Source organism: Coenobita brevimanus, chromosome 70 (genome assembly GCF_032717465.1).
Source record: "Coenobita brevimanus isolate Jiangsu-jjx chromosome 70, ASM3271746v2, whole genome shotgun sequence".
In the NCBI taxonomy this organism is placed as follows: Eukaryota; Metazoa; Arthropoda; class Malacostraca; order Decapoda; family Coenobitidae; genus Coenobita; species Coenobita brevimanus.
The window spans coordinates 10,384,483-10,408,159 of NC_137023.1; positions in this window are offsets into that span (position 1 = coordinate 10,384,483).

Below are 23,677 nucleotides of genomic sequence, written 5' to 3' on the forward strand. Positions count from 1 at the left end.
TGAGTCAAGTGATGAATTGTATGAGATTGGTAGATGGTAGGAGGATGAATGTAATTTTTATCGTGAGTTGCTTGAGGAGGTAGAGCGTTTTAAGTATTTAGGGTCACATGTTGCTGTGGGTGGAAGTATAGTTGTAGAAGCAAAGTCTAGAATGAATGAAGTACGAAAGGTGCTGGGAGGAATGAAAATAGTGTCTAGATGTTGTTCACTTAGAATGGTTGTAAAAAGATGGCTGTATGAGGGAGTTATGGTACCGATGCGCTATATGGGGCTGAAATATGGAATATGGGAGTAGCAGAGAAGAAGAAATTGAATGTAATGGAGGTGAGGTGCCTGAGGAGTATGTGTGGAGTGACTCATATGGACTGAGTGAGAAATGATGCAGTGCGAAGGAAAAATGGAGTTACGCAAGAGATGGCTGATCGAGCTGAGCAGAGAGTTTTGCGGTGGATTGGGCATATGGGGAGGATGGTTAAAGAGCAATTGGTGAAAAAGATAACTGGATCTGATATGAGAGGTGTAAAGTTAAGAGGAAGATCACGAATAAAATGGATGGGCAATGTGAAGAGAGCATTAGATGTGAGAGGGATGTCTGTAGAACAAGGAAAAGTGGTTGTGCATGACAGGGATGAATGCAGAGAAATTGTGGATGCATAAATGGTAACGCGATCCCGACAGGTGGTTCTCCCGCATCTGGTCTGATCAGCTGATCGGGTCAGGTGCAGGGAAGGGGATGGGTCCATTATGAGATGGCAGGGGTAAACCAGCTCTGCTGTCAGGCCCTGCTGAGGATGTCGTTGGATTGCATTGTCTAGTTGACCCTCGTGCAGTATGATCCGGTGAGGAGCGGTCCCTTCTCAGCTTAGAGTCTAAGATACGATTAAATGTGTGTGTGTGTGTGTGTGTGGATGAGTATTTTGGTGAGTGTGTCGTCCTGTCTGGGCTACCCCCCTAAAGGGGAATAAGCATGGGTGTATGTATGAATGTATGTATAAATATAATTAATTGCCTCTGATATATTTAATACTGATGTTTGTCCACCAATACACACCTGGCCAATGGCCGGAAAAGTGCACAACTTTTACATACGTAACTGATACACCTGACGTATACTTTAATGACATACCTGGTACTTTTTGTGCCACACGATACCTTAATAACACAACATACCTGATGTATACCTAGATGACATTACTGGTTCATATGACATACCCGACATACTGTATACCTTGTTGTCACACCTGACACCCAACTGATTGACATACCTGGCTGAAATACCTGACACAACTGAGCGACACAACTGACATATAACTGACTGACATATCTGACTGGCACACCTATCACAGCTGACTGGCACACCCAGCATACCTGATTGGCGCACCTAACTTGCCTGACTGGCATTCCAATTATACCTGTCTGAAACCTGGCACACCTGACTGGAACACTTGAAATACCTAACTGCCACCTGACATACGTGACTGACACACCTGACATGACAGACTGACATATAGTACACCTGACTGCCACAGGCGACATACCGGCTGACTAATTTACCTGACTATCACACGATATACCTGACTGCCACAAATGATATACACGATTGATATATCTGACTGACACACCTGACGTACCTGACTGACATACCTGGCAATTTGACTGACACCGCTGACACACCTGGCTGATACATCTGTCATATACCTAACATACGTGACACACCTAACACTCCTGTCAGAACAGCCACGCATAATGCACATGTGGTACTTATGACACGTGACTCATTCCTGGCATATTTAACACACCAGACTCTCGCCTGGTATGTTTAATACACCCGACACACGTGAAATATACTAGATTCATACCTAATTTTTTATTCACATGATATACCATACACACCAGTTTCTCACGTGACATAAACCAATTGCGCGTCTGACACACCTTATTTACACGTTACACACACATACCTGATTCAGTCCTGACTCATACATGATTCACACTCGACTCACAGTTGATTCACCTGATGAAAGATGACTCATATCTGACACATCTGACACGTATCTGACGCACATACTGCTCATGACTCACAAGTGACACACATAACAAATCAATCACACACCAGACTCACACCTCACAATCCTCATACACACCTAGCACGTCTGACATACCTGAAGCAATATATATGACGCAATAACGCACTTAATACGAGTATAATGTACCCACATAACGCTTGCATAGTAATACAAGAAGGAACACTGACAGTGCAATACGCCCTACCAACTGGTCTAGAAGTCGAACATGTGACTTCTCCGTGATCTAGGCCCACGACCGATTGCTCTCAAAATCGAGTTGCTTCACTCTTTTCTGATCCGTAACCCATGCACCAACTTTGGTCAAAATCGAATAAAAACCGATTGAGTTGACCTTGCCCTGTGAACATTTTCTTTGATCTATATAAAGCCAAATCTCGCCATCCTTAGATGGCCCTCAATCCTCCCACTAGGTATGGTCCAAGTCAAGCCGTGGTGAGTTATAGGAACGAACATTTTATCTTGACCAATGACCTTGCTCTTCCACGGTTTCTACTCAAAATCGATTCTTTTCATCTACGTTTTACCCTTAACTATCACTCAAAGATTGGCCAAAATCAGATCGAAGCAGTGAAGTTAAGCTTGCCAAATGCCCTTTACATTATGATTGTTTTCAAAGCACACCTTATATCCTTTGAAAAAGCTTTACTCTAAATCAGATAAAAGACTGCATAAGATGACTGCCATGTAACCATGGCTTTTGCCCTACTGATCTAAAAAAAAGAAGAAGAAAAAAGAAAGAAAAAAAAAAAAAAGGACCACAACCCAACAAACTGTCAACTCTTCCAACAACTTCGGTCCAAATCTGACTAAACCGTTTCAGTTATTTCTTTCTTTCACAGGTACTTGGGTCGAGCTTTGATCTTACCTTACGATCTTGGCGTTTGACAAATGTTCTGAAGAACTGAGTTCAAGAATCGAAAGAAAACTCCGAAGCTCTTTATAGGTCGTACTATACAACAAATAAAAGATGGTAAGGGACCTCCTAGAAGAGTATCAGGGAATATCACCAGCGAAGATTTTAAAAATGTGCTGTCCTAAAAAAAAAAAAAAAAAAAAATCTCAATATCTCCCAAGGAAAATCTAGACTTGATACCCCAAGTCATATATTTTTACTATAATATTACGGTCAATATTCTTAGTAAAATAACAACAAGGTGGAAGTATTTACATAATAATAAGAAGCTAAAACTACAACAATCTTCAGGTTCGGACGGTATACATGCAGAAATTTTATGGAAGACCAAGGAAGAATATGATCAATCTCTTACAAAGTTATTTAATATTTTTTAAACTTAAAGAGAACTGCCAAAAGCAAGGAAGACACTGACCGTTGTACCTACTTTTTCTAAAGGAGATAAATCACTTGCAACGAAATTCTCGTCAGAAAATTCTGCCATCACTAGTAAGGAAAAGGCTCTAGTAAATTTTAGCAAATAAAATCAGAGAATACTTAGAAAACGTTAATCTTATAAATGAAAGTCAGCACGATTACATGCAAGGACGATCCTGCCTAACGAATTTTTTTTTTTTTTTTTCGAAGGTCTATGAGCCGGTACTTTGCAATAAAGCACAGAGTATTATTTATCTGGACTTTCGCAAAGTTTCTGATAGAGTTCCACACAAAAAGGTAGTTCTGTGCGTTCGAGCACACAGCATAGACGGCAATATTTTAAATGAGACTTCTGGGTGAAGGGAAGAAAACTGGGAGTTTTGAAAAATGCCATTAAGACAGATTTGATGGACTAGATTTATGAATCACTAGCAGCATTTACAAATTTGCCGATGACACAAAAATAGGATGAAACATTGACTTAAGTGACGACTGTGTTAACCTCGATATTTTATCCAAATGGTTTAAGGATTCGCAGATGTAATTTTACGCGGAAAAATTTAAAGCGCTTAAAGCGGTCATAACATTCAGAAATACTAGAGTAGACACAATTTACATAACAAGAACAATCAGAGATTGCAAACCTCCGCCAAGGCGAAGATGTACTCTCGTAATTTTTGTGCAAGCATTGTAGGCATTATTTATCGAGTTAAAAACAAAAATTTTAAAACTGCCATTATCCCACAGTGGTAAAGAATCATTTTTAATAAATTCTGGATCCAGGTGATGATCCGGATCACCACCAAAATCTAATGGATTTTTTCGTGGGCCATGCCATACCCCTCAAAAAGAAAAAAAAAAGAAAAGAAAAATCCGTTCACAACTTTTTGAGTAATCCTGCTAACAGACAAACAGACAGACAAATTAACGCGGGCAAGAACATAACCCCCTTGGCGAAGATAATAAAGCAATTAATAAATAGGAATGCAAGAGAGATCTTGGAGCCTTGGTTAGTATATATATTAATAGTCTCCACCTACTACATAGGTAGAGACTTGTTTTTTGCTGGCATTATTAGTCTCCACCTGCAACATAGTTGGAGACTATTGTTTTTGCTGGTATTATTATTACCATTATTATTCCGGCTTCAGACTCTCGGGATGATACCAGGAGAATCGGAGAGTCTGAAGGGCCCAGGTTATGTCCTGGCATAGACCATTGCTTATAGAAAATGAAAATCTAAATCTCCTCAGTGAGGTCAAGGTCACTGTAGGAAGCAGTAGGTGGAGACCAATGACTGTCCATAGGACTGCTACAGTTTCTAGTCTCCACGTATTACATAGGTGGAGACTATTGTTTTCGCTGGTATTATTTTCGCCTCAGAGTCTGGCGACGGTTCCAGGAGAACCGGAGATTGCACAAGGAACCTGAAGGGCTCAGATTATGTGTTCTGGCTTGGATCATTGCTGAGAGAAAAAAAAAAAATCCAAATCCTTTACGTGCAGTCGAAGGGCATATCAGAAACAGTCATATCAGTATTATGAGTGAACGAGATAAATTTGTCGTGTTTACTAGAGATTTCAACCCAATCTGCACAAGTAATCTAAAGGGTGATCTTGGACCAATTTCCACTGAATTTCCGCAGAATGTACCCTACCATGTCCTATGAACATTACTGAGTTGTCCTGTTCATTTCTTAGTGACCGTTAGTCAAGGGCCTCCATCGAAAACAGTGAGTGGAGACCAGTGACTGACTGTCCACAGGACGGTTACATAGTTCAAGTTATTATTATTATTATTATTATTATTATTATTACTATTATTATTATTATTATTATTATTATTATTATTATTATTATTATTATTATTATTATTATTGTGAAAGTTATATGCACGTCCTAAAAATGTGAGGCTTCCGTGTTTTCCCCTACCCTTTGTATCGTTTCCTTCACCCACCTTTAGTTCCTGTTTTCCGCCGTCTAGTCCTACACCCCCATAACCCTTTTTACCCGAGGCTCTTTCTTTGTTTTATGTCCCCATTCTGTGTCTTACCGTGTCCCTCCTCCTTTCCAACCTTCAGATCCCCTAAATCCTCTATCTCCTTCTGGTCTTTCCTAACCCACAACTTCCCTTTCGTTTTCACCTTCCCCCTTGCTCGTCAGTCTCTTTCCTGTCCCTTCTCTCCTCTTCCCCAGCCTCTCTCCTACCACCTCCTCCATCCTTTTCCTCCACTCTTCGTTTCCTCTCACCCCTCCCTGTCTGCCCCCTCCTTCCCCTACTTCACCTCCCTCTCCCTCCATCCTTCCCCTCATTTTGTTTTCTCCTTTCCCTCCCTGTTTGTCCAGTATCTCACGTTCCCCTCTCTTCCTCTTTCCAATTTCTGTCTGCCTCCTTCTCCCCTCCCTCATTGGTCTCTCGTTTTCCTCTCACTTTGTCCTCTCCCTCTCCTCCCTCCCCGCTCTCTCCCTTCCCTCCCCTCTCCATTCTCTCCCTTCTCCGTTTCCTCTCACTCTCTTTCACCCTCGTTTCCTCCTCCTTCCTGAAAGCTTATACCAGGAACTGGCATTGGATTCAAACTTTCTTTTCTCCCGGGTGAGTGAAAATAGCTGGAGTGTGGAGAAGGGATGACGCCAGGCCTGTGTTTACTCTTGTTGGGCAGGTGGGCCGAGGAAGGGAGGGAAGGTAGGAGGGGAGGGGGTAATAATGGAGACGGAGGAAGTCGTGTTGGAGGAGAGTGGTATAGTGGGACCGAGAACATGGTGAGGGTGAGGTAGGTTAGTGTCGTTGTGTGTGAGGATGATAGTGAAAATGATGGAAGATGCATGACTTCTATTGCTGTGAGTGGGATGACTTAAAGCAGGTGATGAGGAAGACAGTGGCTGTTATAGTTCTAGGTGGGATGACTTAAATCAGGTGTTATTGTTGTTGGTTGGATGACTTAAAGCAGGTGATGACAGACTGTGGCTGTTATTTTTGTGGGTCGGATGACTTAAAGCAGGTGATGACAGACTTTGGCTGTTATTTTTGTGGGTCGGATGACTTAAAGCAGGTGATGAGACAGTGTCTGTTGCTATGACCAGCAAACATCAAACTCTTTTTTTCTCACTCAGCTATGTGTATTTATCTCCATTTTCTGTGTGTTCCATCTACATTCTTCCCTTACTTTCTTCCCTCGATCCTTCCTCAGCTTTCTGCGACAAGGAGCGAACAGACCATCCAAACCAAAAATGAGTTATGCATGTTGTGAGGCTGTCCAAAGTCTTGACTTCCATATCCAAATGGATATTCACAAAAAAAAAAAAAAAAAAAAAAAAAAAAAACAATGGCAATAAGGTCGATTAGCCACTGAAAATGAATGGTCGATGTGACCTTGACGGCTCTCTGGTCTATTCAGCGGGCCATTTCAGTGCGGAAACAGACCATAATCCACTCATAGAATGAGCAGTGAGCTACTGTATATTATAACACAATGAACTTTTTATGTTGTAAGTTTCATCTCTCCATCTGTAAAAACAAAACAAGTTATGGTTAGTCGGGGCTTCAACAACATTGATGCAATTCTCTGGCACTCTTTACTTTTGATCTATTCGCCCCTTGTCGCACCGTGAGGTCCTTAATATACGAGTTTAATTTTTCTTTCATTACCTGTTTCCTGTGTTCCACCTCCTTCCTCCAGCTTTATATTGATAAATTTTATATCTCCCTTTCCTTTCAACTCTTTCATGGCCATGACAACTCTAGAATACAAATTCTCTTCCAGCTAATGTCTGATGATATTATTTAGCTGAGTGAGTTGTAGATGGTGGCGACCATCATCCACTCACTTGATATAGTGCTGCCTACTTCCTTCACCTTTATTATTCTTTTTTCTGCGTCTTCCCTCCTCTCTTCCCATTTCTTTCAATTTCCCTGTCACTATTGCTCTTCTTTCCCTGTCAGGTGGCTTTACATTGAGTGACAAGCTAAAGGTTTCCTGAAGCCATGAAACCATTTACAGTGCTAAATGGTAACTATTTATCCAACCCATACGTATTCCCTACGTGTCAACAAGTGGGTTGGCGGATGGTTAATGCCCCTCCCCGCAAAATAACTAACTCACAGATAGACGGCCAACTCTTGCAGGATTATGGCGTCTGGTTAAGGGTAGAGAGATATATAGTCATAAGGGCCGAGAATCTTAATACTGGTACCCTTTTTACTGCTACTTGACCTAAAACTGTTGTCGCTTCATATTGAATGTCGAGTTGTAAGAAGAGATTAACGTTAGAATATTGTGCTAGTCATGAAGAAGTGTCATGGAAAAGATGTTCGGCCACAGTATTATCTTGTTCTTCCATTGAGTAACGTGAAATAAGCTACAACATGAGAAAAATCTGGGCCAAATTTAGGTTAGACAACTATAGTACCTTAATTCTCTTATAGTCTGGAAAACCAGCATTTTATTCAAGTTAACACAAGATGTTATTAACATGAGAACAGTAATGCATCCTGAGATTGCTAATATTGCCTTTGTTTATCTTCTTTACAATGTCCTCAACCCGAGTATTGTCTTCCAGCAAATTTGAGACAATTTCTTTTTTCCACTCAAGTGAGCCATCGAAGCCGCGGTTAATTATCTTTTTATTCCCCTTCTCATCGATCATCCTCTCCCACATATACGTTTTTTTCGTCCCCCCCCCCCATTTCTCATTTCCTTGGCACATTTTCCTCACTCATTCACCTTTTTCACCGTCTATTAATTGTTCATTATTATTCAGTTTACTCTCTCTCTCTCTCTCTCTCTCTCTCTCTCTCTCTGTCTTGCTCGCTCGCTCGCTCGCTCTTACTCTTCTGCGCCTGTAATCCTCCGTTCCCCAATAGCCTTCTTTATATTTTCAACTCATGCTTACGTTCCCCTTTTCGTCCTATGACCTCTTCACCTCCTTCCTTCCTCATTATCTCTTTTTCCCATCTTCTTCTCTCATCTACGTTTGTTTGCCTCCTTTTATATTCTTCTACCTTTCATTTTGTTCTCCCAGTCATATTTTTTTCCACCGCTTCTTCTAAGTTAACTCTTCTTCCTTACCTTGATCACAATTTTTCGTTTCCTCACAGTTATCCAATACTATTTCTCTATTTCAAATCCCTCTTCCGTTTCGTCTTCCCTCACTCCTTCTCTTTGTTTAATCTCATACCTTCTATCCAAGATTATTATCCCTTCTCTTCCATCATTCCTCCCTCCTTTACCTCTTTTCCTTTCATTCTTTCTTTCGTTCCTGACCTCCGTGCCTCCATCTTTCTCTACCTTTCCTACATTCATCGTCTCATATATTTGCATCTATTTTTGTTTGAGCATGCGAAGCAAGAGAGGACACTGTGTTTCGGTCGAATTTTGGTGTGCAAAATTTTTACCCCATATGGCTTTAACTGAACTATTTGGTTAGTCATGGCATTTCCTGCCTCTTTGAAACTGTCATGAAAATTACTTCACAGTGAAACTAGTTACTTTGCCATAAAGTAAGCTGAGAAAACGTAGCTTAAAAAGTAGACTAAACCAGACCAATCTGTAACTGAAAAAGACCTAAAATCCCACTCCGGCTCGGACACTTTCCACACCTTTGCTGTGGACATCTGTTTCTTGATACTGTTTTAAATTATCCTCTGATTGTATCTCATCTTCCTCTGCCCTCCTCCCCTTTCCCATTCGTACATTACTCAATACCTCTTATTCTTTCTTGCCTCAGCTCATCACACTGGCATTTTTCTACTTAAATGCTCTTTCAGTTCGCTCTCTTGCATGTCCCTGTTTCCTCCCTTACCCCATTTCCTCTCCATCCCTTCCCATTCATTCCCACTCTGCCAGGATGTATAAATTAATGCAGTTTATATATATATATATATATATATATATATATATATATATATATATATATATATATATATATATATATATATATATATATATTTCTCTCTCTTTCTCTCAATCTATAGACTAATTTGCTTAACTGAGGAGAGGCTTTTTGAAATGTAGGTGCTAGATGCAGCCTTCATTTACATGTTCAGTACCAGAGTTTTTTCTCGAGTGAAATTAAATCGTTTGTTGGCAGCAAGATTCTGCTAAATGATAAGCCATAAAATTCAGTGGGTAAAGCACTTCATTACAATGATGTCTTTTTATACCAGTACTTCATTTTTACTTCTGTCGGACGATTTTATTCAGCTCAAGAATGATGGAATAAAAGGGTTCAGGAAAACTACATCTAAATCCTTCCGTTTGAAATGTCTCCTATACTGTATATCGAGTAGTACTGTTGATGATAATATGACAATACCCTTTCTACTCCAACCTGACCGAAAATTGCCATTTCTGCACTTGCCATTTCTCCACCTTAAATGCCGGGTTGTAGCAATAGATTAATATTAGAATATGATGCTAGTCAAGAAGAAGTGCTGTGGAAAGGATGTAGACTTGTAGTATTGTCTTTTTCTGTCCACTGAGCACTGTAAAGCATGCTTCGAAGGGACGAAAATCTGTGCCAAGTTAAAATAAAAATTGTATAGGAAGAAGATAATTCGAGACGTCATCGCGGTGAAGTGCTTAAAGCACTGTCTTGTACATTTAACCCTGTGTGTGTGTGTGTGCCAGCACCCGTGTATATATATATATATATATATATATATATATATATATATATATATATATATATATAGATATATATATATATAGATAAAGATATATATATATATATATATATATATATATATATATATATATATATAGAGAGAGAGAGAGAGAGAGAGAGAGAGAGAGAGAGAGAGAGAGAGATATATATATATATAGATAGATATATAGATATATAGATATGGAGCCTCTGTGGTACAGTGTGCGTTTCGTACGCGGGTGAGCCAGGGTTCGCGCCCCGCCAGGGTAATAAATTTTGGGAGTGTTCACCCGGCCCCGTACTGCATTGGCGGACACAAGGGGTGCTGTGGCTGAACCAGTATCGCTTACAATAAAAAGTATGGTTGCACCCAGTCGGCTTGCGCGGGCCGATTACATTTGGTTCACAGACTACACACACACATCCAAAGCCACTCCAGCACTACAGTTACACTTACAAGCACTTCTCACCCTACATACAATCTCTACCAGACAGCCTAAGCCACTTGGTAGAGATACATTGGCTGTATCGTCCCGACTTAGGTCGAGATAGGCCAGTCCTGCAGTGGATACTCAAGCGGCTGATATATATATATATATATATATATATATATATATATATATATATTGTGTGTGTGTTGTTCCCGCATATCTTGTTACGGTCACTTCTCTTTTCATGTGTTCTGTCTTCTTCTTTGATTAATATTTCCAGCTTTCGGACACTCTTTTATTCGGCCACTCTTTTATTCATCTTCCATTCTCAGTGTCTGTTCATTTTTCTGCTCATTCTTCCTCTTTCTTCTCTACGTTTATTTACTCTCGTCACCCTGTCTTTATTTTTCCATCAAGATTCTCTCCTCGTTGTTTTCTCTACCATTCCTTTCATTTCTTATGTCCAACCTTATCGTTCATTATGCTCCCTACGTATTAAGTGAGGTTGGTGGAGGATTAGTGCCCCTCCCTGTAAAACATTTAACTCTAAGCCTTGGCCACCCCGCTTCTGGGATACATGGCGTCTGGCAATGAATGAATGAAAAACGTTCTTCTCAATTTACAGTTCATTCTTGTTTTTCCTTTCTTTAGCTTTTCCTCTCTCCTTTATCATGTATTTTTCATACGTAACGTGTTTTTCCGCGTTCATTAATGGATACTAGTATATCCTTTGTCTTGTTTTAAATCCCCTCACTTCCTGCTCTCTCATTCCTCTCCCACACTCCATCCTTCCTCTCTCCACTCCTCTCCATTATCTCTTTCCTTCCTTCCTTTTCTTCCTTCACATTTCCTTCTTCCTCCTTAATTTTTCCCCTTCCTCCTTCGATTCTTCCTCTTTCCTCTCAACTTCCTTCTCTCACCTTTCCTTTTTCCGCACTTCATGCCCTCCTCCTTCCATCTTCCACCTTTCTCCGTCCATCACTTTCTTCCCCCTCCACTTTTTCCTCCTTCATTTGTTTTTACTTATTTGATCTTATTGTCACTTACGAACGTCAGTTTTTCTCCCATTCAGGTTCCTTTTCTTCTGATCCATCATACTCTCGTTCGGCTGTCCCCCCTCTCCTTTTTTTTTTCCTTCCTTCTCTCCACAACTCTATTACACCGTATAACAGAGAGAAAAAAAAAAAAAAAACGAAAGCAAGAGTGGCCTTTCCTAAGGGAGTTTTATACGTAGATCACAAAACAACACCCATTTCTTGTAAATGATCCACCTATATGTAACGTTATTTACCCCAAGGTACCGCGTGTGCTAAGTCACGAATGGTTCCTATCTCGAGTTCGTCATTATCGTTTTGTGCAAAATTCTGATTTGACATAGATCATCTAATTTTTATTTCTTTTTACAGGTGACATTGCTATTACTTAAGCAATAATGCCTAGAAGACACAAGAATTCTCCCGACAGCTTTTGTCATATATACGGATCGCTGACACTGAAACAATATAAAAGACGCTTGACTCCACACGTGAAGAAACTATATGAGCTGTACTTCGGATGTAAAATTGATGATCAGGACTAACGATGGGCACCTCATATTTGCCGTGTCAGGTGCACAAGTTCACTTTCGGCATGGGTCAAAGGCACCGGTCCTGGTCTCACATTTGGTGTGCCAATGGTCTGGAGAGAGCCGAAGGACCATTCAACTGACTGCTACTTCTGTTTAACAGATATCACAGGTAAGTATTCTTCCCTCTATGTTCTTTGTCAGAAGTTTCTCAAAAGACATCTCATTTTTTTTTCTAAATGCAAAATGAGTGCTATATGATGTTTTTCTTTTCTCACTGCAGGTCGCAACCGGAAGGGCAAAAAAGCTATTGTCTATCAAGATCTTCAGTCTGCTGTTCGCCCTGTCGGACATTCGAGTGATATACCTGTTCCTCAGACACCATCTGAAATACCAAATGATGACACGGACAGCTCGGACGAACCAGGATCACATGATGCCACGTATGAACCACGACCTGAATCTGACAAGAAACCGCATCTCATCACCCACCCTGAATTCATGGATTTGGTCCGTGATCTAACCCTTACTAAACAACAGAGCGAACTCCTAGCCTCCCGTCTGCATGAATGGAATATGTTGGATAAAGCTTTTTTTTTTTTTTTTTTTTTTTTTTTTTTTTTCCTGCGAGGAAGAAGGAACCAACCAAAGGCCATGAGCCCGCAGTAACAGTTCCCTCCAAGAGAAAAACAAAATACAATAGAGAGCCAAATTCAAGATCCGATCATTTTGAGATGCCTGGACACACTGCGTTTGAAAGACTGGAGATCATAGGCACCAGGAAATACAGACAGAGGGAGACAGTTCCAGAGGTGACCTGTTGCATAAATGAAAGACTGGGAGTAACGGTTAACTCTTGCATTAGAGAGTTGGACAGAAAAGGGATGAGAGTTTGCTGCCAGACGGGTGCTACGCGCCCGTCGTAGAGGTAGAGGAATGCAAGCAGACAGTTCAGAGGAGCTGCACGGATTACAACATTCAGGAAGCGCTAGTCAGATCTGCTGCAATTCTACTCAATGGAAAACAACCTTTGTTTTTGCAGTGATATCAGAGGACTCTTTAATGCTCTTGAACTGAGCTATGAACCAAGCCACTGGAGGTTGTTTATTGATGCATCTCTTTACAGCATTAAAGCTGTTTTACTGCACATTGGAAACACCATGCCATCCGTTCCAATTGCTCACTCAGTCATTTTAAGAGAGACATATGAAAATCTTTCTATCATTCTAGATCGCTTAAATTACAGTGAGCATGAATGGCTTATTTGTGCAGATTTGAAAGTTGTGGTCATTCTTAATGGGTTACAAGCTGGCTATACAAAATTTATGTGCTTCCTGTGCAACTGGGACAGCCGGGCAAGATCAGAACATTATGTACCGGTACGCTCAACATAGTCACCTCGGGATTCACTGATGCCCGGATCCCACAATGTTACTCATGAACCACTAGTAAAGAAGGAAAGATAATTTTGCCACCTCTTCATATAAAACTGGGTTTAATGAAACAGTTTGCCAAAGCTCTGCAGCATCCTAAGCCAAGTTTCCAGTACTTCAAGGAGAAATTTCCCAAAATAAGTGATGCTAAAATTAAAGAGGGCATATTTGTCGGCTTCTGGTTCGTCGAGGTATGACTGACAATGATTATCAATTAATGATAGATGAAACTGAACTAGCTGCATGGTGTGCATGCAAAGGTGTGTGCAATGGACTACTGGGAAAGCATAAAGAGGGCCAACGTAATGTTTTAGTGGATGAACTAATAAAGTGTTACCAAGATCTTGGGTGCAACATGTCACTGAAGCTTCATTTTCTACATTCTCATCTGTCCTTTCTCCCAGAGAATGCAGGGAATGTAAGTGATAAACACGGAGAGAGGTTTCATCAAGTTATATCAATAATGGAGAGCAGATACAAAGGGAAAAGGAGTCCAGCCATGCTAGCCTATTTCTGCTGGAATCTGAAGCGTGACCAACCAGAGACATCATACAAACGCAGAAGTAAATACTAAGTACAGAAACTCATTCTAAAATACTTGTTAAGTGCTTATTTTTTAATGGATATGCAATATTAACAATGATGACATTTCATTTGGCAATGACAATATAATTATTTCATTTTTTTTTAGTTTGAATGTATGAATGTTTAGTAGGCATATTACGAGAAAATGTGACGTGATAGGGGTATTTGGCTATCAGATTCAGATTCAGCACACTTGAACTGATAATAAAATCCTAAAGAAGACTATGTTTTTTTCTTGATCCTGAAATTTGTTATACAGTGTTATTACTACCTCAGTCTCTTTTATTTCCAACATTCATCATTCGTCTCTCCTTCCGCTTCTCTACCATTTTTTTTTTTTTTTATTAATCCGTTCTCTCTCTCTCTCTCTCTCTCTCTCTTAAGCTGCTAATGACATGGTCCTGATGGTGTAAAGTGGTATATATTATATAGATAGACACAAAGTTAACAGATGCTGAAAAACAACGAAGCGAATACTCGGAAGCCAATATCAGCTCTGGCTTACACAGGAATACACACAGCAGCAGACAGTAGAACCTAGTTGGCTCTCTAATCAGGGGCGGACCTATGGGTATAGCTCTATTCTTAGTACCCACATACCATATTTAAAGTCTCTCTCTCTCTCTCTCTCTCTCTCTCTCTCTCTCTCTCTCTCTCATTTTTCCAACTTCCTCTTTCATTATGACGCACCATCCTTCTAGCCTTCATTTCCATACATTCTTCTTTCCCGTTACTCCTTCCCTTTTTCCTTGGTTTCCGTCTAATTCGTTCCTTCTTTTCCACCTCCCTCCATCATCTTTCCTTCACCTTCATTCACTTTTCCATCACCTCTACTGCTTCCCTTATTCTTATCTACCACTTGTCCTCTTCCATTCCCGTCCTTCTTTCGTTCGTTACTCCCTTCCTTCTTCCATTCCCTTTTTCTCATTCCCCCCCAGGCTATACCTTAATACCTGTACTCCTTACATTCTCTATTTTTTTTTCATTCCTTCCCCTTAACTTCTTCCCTCCTTCATTTCCCTCAGATCTCTCCATCCTCTGCTATCTATCTCGTCCCTTCCTTCTTCCCTTCATATTTGCTTCTTCCCTGCTTCATACTTTGTTTTCCTTTATTCTTTCGTTCCTTCACCTCTTGCTTCCCGTCGTCCTCTCATCCTTTTCATAATTCTTTCCTTCCTTCCTTCATTCCCTCTTCCTCCCTCCCTTCCTTTGTTTTCCTTTCTCCCTCCTTTCCTTCACCTTGCCTACCTCCCTACAGACCATGGCTCACCACCTGTGCACATTCTCACGACTGCTGATTACACCGCCCTGCCCACACATTGCCCTCTTTCCTTCACTCCCTCCTTCCCTAATCTCTTTGCCTTCCTTCATTTCTTCCTTATCTCATTATTTTCCTTCTTCACTTTCAACAGTTTCTTCTCTCTTCTCTTCCATCTCCCATACCTTCATTCGTTTCTTCCATTCTTCATCTTTCTGGTTTTCTTATCATTTTTATTCCCGACTTCCTTCTTTTATGTTTTCATTTCTTTCTTCCTTCCCACGTCTGCTTATGTCAACATCCTGCTCACACACTGCCCTCTTTTCTTCATTCCTTCCTTACTTCATGTTACCTTCCTCATCTCTTCTTTCCTTCCATCATTATTTTTACGGCCGCTAATGGAAAGCGACAACAGGTTTGTGTGTGTATGTGTGTGTGCGCGTGTGGTGTGTGTGTGTGTGTGTGGTGTGTGTGTGCGTGTGTGTGTGTGTGTGTGTGTGTGTGTGTGTGTGTGTGTGTGTGTGTGTGTGTGTGTGTGTGTGTGTGTTCTTACCTAATTGTATCTTTACAGGAATGAGTCAAGCTCGTACTGTCCCGTGTCTTAAACCATTTTTATTGTACATATTCCTAAATTTATTAATTGTTTAGGCACACAATATTTCTTTCGGTAGTGCATTCCACTGACTAATTGCCCTATTTGGGAAACTAAATTTCCTTATTCTTTATCGCCTCTCTTTTTATGCAGTTTTTTGCAGTGTACTCTTGTTGATGCTTCCACATAGTTTATATATTCATTTATGTCTATTTTCTCCCTCCCTGATATGCATTTATATAGCAAAATCATGTCACCTCTTTTCCTTCTCTCCTGTAGTGTTGGTAGATTCAGTTTATTTAGCCTTTCTTCGTAGCTTAGATCCCTTAAGCTTGGTACCCATCTTGTAGCGACCCTTTGAACTTTTTCAGTCTTATCTATGTGTTTTTTGAGATGAGGACTCCAGACTACTGATGCATACTCCAGGGTTGGTCTGATGAATGATGTTATTATCTTTCTCAGCATGTCTTCATATATGTATGTGAATGCTATTCTCATATTTGCAAGCAGTGTATACATGTTCCTTACCTTCTCACTAATGTGGTCAGCCGGAGATAGTCTGTTGTTGATAATCACACCTAGGTCCTTCTCTCTTTCTGATGTGTGTAAGGGTTTATTTCCTAACTTATAATCCCAGTCAGGTCTTTTTCCACTTTTACCAAACTTGATTACATGACACTTGTCTACATTGAATTCCATTTGCCATGTATTGCTCCATTCATGAAGTTAAATTCTTCTTGTAGCTCTTTACATGACTCTGCGTTAGTAATTCTCCTTTGTATTTGCATCATCAGCATACATATTTATATAGCTTTCATTTCCAATTTTTCTATCTATGTCATTTATATACACTAAAAACATAATTGGTGCCAGCACTGAGCCCTGCAGAACTCCACTAGTCACTTCCCTCCATGATGAGTAATTTCCCCTTAGTACTGTTCTCATTTCCCTTTTTCTGAGAAAATCTTACATCCAACAGTACAGTTTGCCTCAGATTCCCCTTTGATGTTACAGTTTCCATAAAAGTCTTTGGTGCGGTGCTCTGTCAAATGCTTTTATCAAATCGAGATAAATCCTTCTCTTTTCTGTAATGTTTCTGCTACTCTGTCTTAGTAGCTCAACAGATTAGTAACACACGATTTTCCCTTTCTGAAACCAAACTGTCTTTCTTTTATCATTCTGTGTTCTTCTAGATGATTAACCCAAACTTTTCTTATCAGCTTTTCTAATATCTTGCTTACAACACTGGTTAGTGATACTGGTGTGTGTGTGTGTGTGTGTGTGTGTGTGTGTGTGTGTGTGTGTGTGTGTGTGTGTGTGTGTGTCCTAGAATTAATTTGTTGGAACAAAATGATCCCAGCATTTTTTATTGGATTTAAACAAACATTAATGAAAAGGTTTGAGTGTTAATCGAGGAGCAAACTTTTACTTTTAAGAACAACAAGTTAAATGTCAAGAACAAATATTTCTGATCTAGACCAACCTTTGCTGAAGATCTGAGGTTAAAAAAAAAAAAAAAAAAAACTCGATGTTCAGAATAAGCAATCAAAGATCAAGGTCACAGGGGAAGGTTAGCTTAGACAGTCCGGTCTGATCTGAACCAAACTTGGTGATAACGTTATAAGCCAGGCAAGAGCGAAGAGATTCAGTTTTTAAGATTAGTCAAAGGTCAAGGTCACATTGCATTGTCAATGTTCAGTCCATGTGTCTGTAAAAAAAAAAAAAAAGTTTCAACATGATATAGATCAATCGTTGTGAAAGAGTTAAGGATCACTCAAGAAGTTGACCAACTGTTTTTGAAAACTGTAGGTCAGTGGTCAGGGTAACGTGGCAGAGGTCATTTAAAGATTTTCTACTGTAAACAAAACTCTGTGGAAGGTTTCAGGTTAAAACGTAGTTAAAATCACTGGGAAAGGCCGAAATTTAAAGTCACAGGTCATAATCAAATCAGACAATGTGAACCTGATGTTAATCAATCTTGGTAGAAAGGTTAAGCATTATGCAAGAATGTAGTAATTCGATTTTGAAAGTAATCTGGGGAAGGCCAAGGTCACAGGGTAAAGTCATATTTTCTGTCCCTAGACCAGCTGGAGGGCACAGTTTTACATTCTTTAAGCGCCCCTTCTTGTCCTTTATTTTCGATGCACATTCGTTTATCGTGTCTACCTCTTCTGCCTTTGCTTCATTGTATATTCAACCGTATTATTCAGATTTTACTGACATCCTAGTGTTCAGTCTGTTTCATTTTCTTTCTATTCGTCATCTTCATTATCTTCCAACTATCCCCACATCCTTTACGTATTCAATTTCTTTCTCCTTCTTTCCCTTATATCTTCCGTTTTTCTTCTTTCACACAACGATTGAGGATACCACTTCGCCCACGACCTGTCCTTCGTTCGTTCCTTTCTTCCTTCCTTGCTTTCCCCCGTTCCTTACCGGTATATTTTTGCCTTAATTCAATTATCGTTATATTTTCATTCGTTATTCACTTTTGGTATATCCATTTTTTTTATTAATGCCTCTTTCCAGCTTTCCTACATCTATGCGTTTCTTCTACCCGCCCACTATTCGTTCCTTTCTTCATCTATCTTTTTTTTTTTTTTTTAATTAGCTTCGAACTCCTCCCTCCCTTCTTCTCTGTTTTTCTCTCCTTCCTCCTTCCAACTTTCCCCCTACATTTTCATTGTCATTTATCTCCTCCACGTGTTCTTCAAATCATCATTTATTTCCCCCTGACTTCTCAACGTCATCTCATACAATCATCTTTTCCACCTCACATCCTTCCTTCTTTCCTTCCCTCCTTTCATCCTTCCTTCCTGGCTTTCTTTCGTCCTTCCTTCCTTCATTCGTTCTTTTCTTCCTTCATTCATTCATTCCTCTTACTTCTTGTCTCCCATGCTTTTATCTTCTTATTTCCCAAGACACCATAATTCTACTTGGCCCAGACATACCTGTTTTCCTTCCATTCTTCTTTCCTTCTTTCACAAATCCATTCACTTTTTTTTTTTTTTCTCATTATTCTCCCACTTTTACTCTCCTGTACCATTCATCCTTTGTTTTTCACTCAGTTTGTATTCTTTCCTTAATTTATTCACAGCTATCCTATCTTCCCCCAGTTCTTCATCCGTCTCATCCATTCGTTTTAACATGCAGTCTCTCCTTCCTTCCATCCTTTCATACTTTCTTAAGTTCTCCCTTTCTTCAGCCCATCTCTTACGTTCTTCTTCTTTTTTTTTTTTTTTTTTTTTTTTTTGTCACGTGCACAACCTTCATTCCTTCCTCGTCTTTTCTTCTTTCAGTTTTCCTTCTCTCTTCCTCGTTACTCTATTTCCCTCTTGTCTTCCTGTCTAAAATTGCTCATAAATCCAGATCGCCTATATCTTGCCTTCATTCCTTTCGCCCTTCACGTTTTCCTTCCTTCTTATCTTTACGAGTATTTAAATCTTCCATTCATCCTTCCTGCTTTCATGCATGTTCTCTGTCACGAATTGGCGCGATTCTGTATCTAAACAAACTCGTGACATTGAACTTTGGTGGAAAACCACTAATTCTAGTGGAATTTCCACCGTTTATCACTCAGTTTAACCGTCTCCATATTCACCCAATCGGGAGTGTTTTCAGAACATTTTTCACTATTTCATAAGTGATCGCCCTTGTGCGCGACATTAGCATCTCCACTGAGTGATTTATTGTGGGTGTGTATCACTCACACTAATATCGTTGGCTGTTAGCAAGCGCGGCCGGCACTCGCCTCTTTCTCATAATTTGAAGTCAGCCAGGATTAAAGCGTTGTGAAAATAGGTTCATTTGGGCCCAGTGTGGAGCAGCACCGCCGTTCTCAAGTGAGTTCCTGAATTTCCACCTAGACAGTGAATCGACAAGAGGTTTAGCGTGTGCAATGTCCGTCCTAAGCACCGTCGCCTAGTTTCCGCTTAGCCCCCTCTGCTGACCAGTATTTTTTCTCTCATTTTTCCTAGGCTTAAGAGTTTAGCTTTTGATTGAGCAAGTGAGTGTGTTCTCCTTATTTCAATTCATTTGAGACTCATGTAACGTAAAATTTGTTTCATTGTAATTAATAAATTTTTAAGTTCTTTTCTCTTGAGCTTAATGTAATGTAAACTCGTGTTTTATTTCTCCACATTAAGCTTATTCTAGTTGCAGCTCCTAGTTTGCATAAACGCTTTGCATTATTCATAACTGATAATTAGGCTAGCCCTTTTGTATTAAGCTTAAAATCCGTTGTGCACCCAGGAGTTAATGCACCGGCAAGAACTGGCTTATTACTATTAGTATTAGTTATTGATTGTCAGGGCTCGTCCTTAGAGAATCGGCGAAGTAAGCCGGCATAAAGTAAGCATTGCTTGATTTTCACAAGTCAATTCTTTGTCCCTGTTATCAAGCAACATTTAAAGTATTATTAGATATTATTATTTAATATAAAAATCACAAAACCCCCGTGACATCTGGAGACCTCGCCAGGATATTAACTCCTAGCTCTAAAGTTATTCACGAGATAATACTCACTCACTCATACTTAGATATTTAACATTAAAGTCTATACACACTATTTTACTGGTGATTATTGATTCATTTCTATTAATTTTACGTCATAGTTTTTACTGTCGTTTTTAATTTTCTCTCTTTACCAGTTTAATTAGATAAAACTGGTCACCATTAACTTGTGCCTATATTCTATACTCTTGATTATTGGAATTTCTTTGCAAAATAGCAGTCAGTACTTAGTCCTTAGAACACTCAGACTGAGTTAGCATCATGGCTGCCAATGTCTATGTACAGGAAGCTAGAGATATGGGGCTTAGCGACCCCGAGAAAATCCAAAACTATGTCCTCTCACGGTTTAGTTACGATTAACAACGTGAGAAAGATGCTCGTGAAGAATGCGAAAGAGAACGCAAACACGAGCGAGAACAATGCGAATACGAGCAAAAACAACGCGAGCTCGAGTTAGAACAAAAACGAGAACAATGCGAATACGAGCGAGAACAACGAGAGAGAGAATGAGAACACAAACGTGCCGAGCGCGATGTACGTGAGAAACATAACTTGAAATGCTGAGGCTTAAGCGAGACTCCTTGGCTTCAGACACATCTGGTGCAGCTGGCCCAAGCTCCACGAGCGCTCTCCCTGTACATGTTTTGGCGACCCCACACATCAGGCTTCCTCCATATAAGGAAGGTGAGCGAATCGAGCCATACATAGCTCGTCTTGAAGACATGGCTCAACTGTACCAGCTGGATGATGCAGCTAAGTGACTCCAGTTCCTTAGTTTGTTTGAGGGCCCTGCTCTCGATATTCTCCATAGAATTCGTGGAGACAATCACACGTACGAGATGATGAAGGCTGCACTCATCAAAGCGTACGGTCTCACAGTTGATGACGCCAAGGGTCAGTTTATGAGGACGCGTTTACAAGAAAAAGAGACTGCCGTTCAGTTTCTTGATTGGCTTACTGCTTACTTAGATGAGTGGATGGAGAAAGATGAAACTCCTTCCACGCATGAGGGGATAATCGACCTTATGCTGCACACGCAGCTAGAACAGTCGTGGCCTACTGAACTTATGGCTTAGCTTAAAATCTGCCAGTTAAGGGATGCCAGCCAAATGGCAAACAAGGCTGATGCATTCTTCACTGCATACGGGTATCAAACTCGTAAGCAACACACCTCGAACAGGAAAGCTAATAAATCTGGGAAACCATCTCAGACTGAACCCCAGCAACAAGGTTGTTCTCAGAATAATGGCCAAGGTCCAAGCAAATCGCAGAGGAAAGACCAGGGGCAAAACACTCATAAACCTGAGTGGAAGCAGTACAACAAGTACCCTAACCAGCAGCAGTATCAGCCACGCAATCAAAGATCGGGACTAGCCTTTTCAGCACCAGCCCCTCGGAGGCAGAAGGTGAACACAGCCTTCATTCCTCAGCAGCAGCACGGTGGTGTCGTCCCTAGCAGTACGGGTACTTCCCCACAGTTCTCTAGTCCCCCAGCGACAGTGAACACTCTGCCACAGGTGGTCAACACTCCATCTCCCCAGACAGTGAGTACGACCCCTCAAGCATCAAATCCTCAGGGCACCATGTTTGCAGCATCATTTATTCAGCAGCCTAATCAGTGGCTAGCTGCTTCCTCCACAGGCCCTCCCACAGGTGATAGTGCCTTCCCTGTTCAGCCAGGGTTTGTGGGAGGCATTCCTGTGAAGGTCCTGAGAGACAATGGGTCCTCAGGTTGCTCTGTCAGGCAGAGTCTAGTTCGGCCTGAGCAGTACACAGGTCAACAGATCCAAGCTAACCTTACTGATGGATCAGTGAGATTGTTCCCTGAGGCACGTATCCAGGTGGCATCTCCATTTTACACTGTTACGACAGTCACAATTGTCATGCCAGAACCTTTGTTTGACCTTATTATAGGCAACATAGAAGGTGCCAAGCATAGTTGCACCATAGATGACACTATTCAGACTTCGGCTGCAGCAACACGAGCCATGGCTGAGGCTCCAAACTGTGTCACCCCAGTGACCATTGCATCGCCGCAAGATCTGATGTGTACCCAAGCTGTTGTTCAAGAACAACATTCTGACCCAACACTTGCTGCCGTGCGGAAGATGCAAATGGGTAGAGTGATAAAGTATTCATGGGGAGGTCACACCAAGTTCCTTCGTAAACAAGGACGGCTGTACCATGAGTCACGAACACCCCAGGGTGAGGTTCAACTGCAATTTGTCGTTCCCGCAAAGTACCGCCAAGCAGTGTTAGAATGGGGTCATTGTTCAGCCTCAGGAGGTCACATGGGTAAAAGGAAAACCCAGGGCCATATCCGTGCTGACTTTTTCTGGCCAAGGATGGGACGAGAAATAGATAGCTTTGTGTGTTCCTGCAATGTATGTCCACATAACACCAATCACGGACATGTCCTTCCTGTGCTGTGTGAATCCACACCCATAATCTCAGAGTCAGTTGAGAGACAGGGCAGTGATAATGTGGGTGCAGACCTGATGTCTCGCCCATTGGCCCCACAGGACACATCATGTCCAGGGCCTGTACATACATGTATACCATAGGTTAAGGGGAAGTTTGAGACCCCTGTAAGGACAAGCCTAGGCTGTGTAGGAATTACCTTGTGGAATGTCTCGAGCTGTGGGCCTTCTCGATAGGATTCCCAGAGAATGCACATTATCCACATGAGTATTCACACCCACGGTGGGTGTTAAAATGTGACCTGCCCGAGATTGCGTAAGGATTCTCAGTTTCCTGTAATTAATCGTAAGTGTAGTGTTAGGTTAACCAGTAAACTGCCCGTTCTCTGAGAAATTTGAGCAATTCAAGAACTGGCACGTTTCCTGGTTAATAATGTTAGGTTAACCAGTAAACTGCCCGTTCTGAGAAATTTGAGCAGTTCAAGAACTGGCACGTTTCCTGGTTAATAATGCTAGGTTAACCAGTAAACTACAAAGGTTCTGAGAGATTTGTAAATCCAAAGACTACGTTTCCTGGTTAATAATAACATAAGTATTGATTGCTAGGCAGAGAGAGAGAGAGAAATGACACTTTTGATGCTCCACCTTGATTCCTTTTGCAGGTGCAGCTGGCAGGTGCAGCACTGTTGTGCAGATAAGCTGGTCGTCCCTGTCGCATGCTGCCGTCTCTTCTCTTCTGCCTCGTCGTTATTATTTACTATTCTATTATATAATTTTACACGTATGCACAGTTACATCACAACTGTCACACCTACACCATGTAT